We start from the raw sequence: 2046 nt of genomic DNA on the forward strand, positions 1-2046 counted from the left end.
AATCGTCGCGCAAAGTCCGTGTTGTGACGCTCAATTTCGGCGGTGACATGGGGCCTCGTGGTAGCACATTCGCCGAATGTTGGAGACGTTCGCGGTTCAGTGCCAATGACAGTTCTCATTAATCCAGCGCGGTGCATTACCCGTTAAAACACATATATACATGCCATCTGCTTCACAGTGGACATGAACGATCTCGTGACGTAGTTCACAAGAGTAGGTCCACTGTGTGCCAGCTTTCTTGTCCACATTTGACACATTTGGACAATTACACGCAATTGTACACAGTGCTTCTGGTACACTATACGCATAGACATATCAGTCATTGGGCACTCCTGCGAAAGCTTGGCAAGACCCTCCTGATAAAGAGCCTCAGTGATGCTTTTCTGGGTAAACAAGCGTAAGAATAATAATAATCTACATATATAAAAGGGAAAGTTGTGATTGTGTGTCTGTTCAAAATGTTTAGCGTACTTACCGACATGCAACAAACTTGAAATTTGCCATGTGGGTACTTTCCAGACTGTACACCATGCAAAAATTATAAAATAAAAACAAATGGGGGGGGAGCTCAATAATGCATATTTTTTTGCACGGCAAGCGAGCTGTGACGTAAAATCTGTCATGTGACCCGCGCATGTGGAAGCGTAACGCATTGTAGTGTAGTGCTTAGCGCGCTGCACTACGAACCCGGCGACCCGAGTTCGATTTCCACTCACGGCCACCACCGGTGACGATTATTTGAACCGGTCCTGGGCCTCCCCTAGGTCGACTCAGCCTCAAACGAGTAACTGGTGTGGTGTGTGTGAACATCGCCACTGGGGAGACAAAGGCGGCAGGGCGTGGTGAATTCAAGTCCCGGGCGAAGCCGGGCAGTAAAAAGTGTTATCGCACGCAGCAACGGGTAAAAACACGTCAGCTTGCTGTGTCCGCTAGAGGGCGCAAAGTGTTGCGTGAAACGAAACTGTCTGAACTATTCTATCCACTTATTGCTTTTAGAACAGCATGGTAGGTTTTACCAGACCTCGATTTAGCTCAAAGTTTGTTTATTAAATCTTTGTGCTGCAATCATGTTCTAGGAGCAGAGCCAACATTTCACATTTGAATATTGTCCACGATTAGCATCGTGACAATATTACTGTTATAATACTTCCTACATGTAAAATATGTATACGTTACCAAAATAATATATTTTTTTAATGGGAGAGTTACATTGAGACATCATTTAGAGTTAGGTAAGCAGATTGCTTTCATCAAGGCTATTCAAAGCTACGTTAGAAGATGATTTACAAAAAAAATGTGATTGGAGTCCTAATGGAAAATTTAATTTGATAATGAAAAGAAAAATACCAAACTGTTTTTATTTTATCACATAAAGCTCACTGAGCTATATAGTTATTTTTCATAAGCGACCTGGCCACAAATGATAGCTCAACGAAGTGACTTATCACGTGGAAATGTATAGCAGCCAAAGACTCTAAACGCATGTTTCTAAATGTGGAGGGAAAAGCCGGAGGGCATGGAGAGAAAAATCCACGCGACCATGGGGGGAACATGCAAACTCCAAATATACAATAGGCGTCAGGGTCGGGATGGAACCCACGACCCACTATTAACATCTCGCCACCGTGGTGCCCTATGCACCTAAATAACGTTTTTTAACCATTGCATTTACCCGCTATGTATGAAACGTGAGTAATTATAACTTACTGGATTACAGAACATGGATTTGAGAATGGAAACTAGAGACATTGATGGCTAGGTGAGGTAATGGAACTTGGGCAGGAGACATTGCTATGATGGCCAATGCACGAGATTCGTGATGGAATGACATCCGAACGAGGTAGCCCGCCCAAGAGGATGATCACCACACAGCAATGGAGCGATAAGGTTAGCTAATGTGGGCGAGTGAGATACATCATGGCATCGCAAGACTGTGAGGGATGGCGACAACATGGAGAGGCATTCGTGTAGCAGTGGATAGGTCATGGCTCAGTAATTTGCATAATAGGTAATAGATGTAACTTGCAAGTAAAACAGCAAAATAAC

Source organism: Petromyzon marinus, chromosome 1 (assembly GCF_048934315.1).
Source record: "Petromyzon marinus isolate PM22_M1 ecotype Great Lakes invasive population chromosome 1, UKy_Petmar_22M1.pri1.0, whole genome shotgun sequence".
NCBI lineage: Eukaryota > Metazoa > Chordata > Hyperoartia > Petromyzontiformes > Petromyzontidae > Petromyzon > Petromyzon marinus.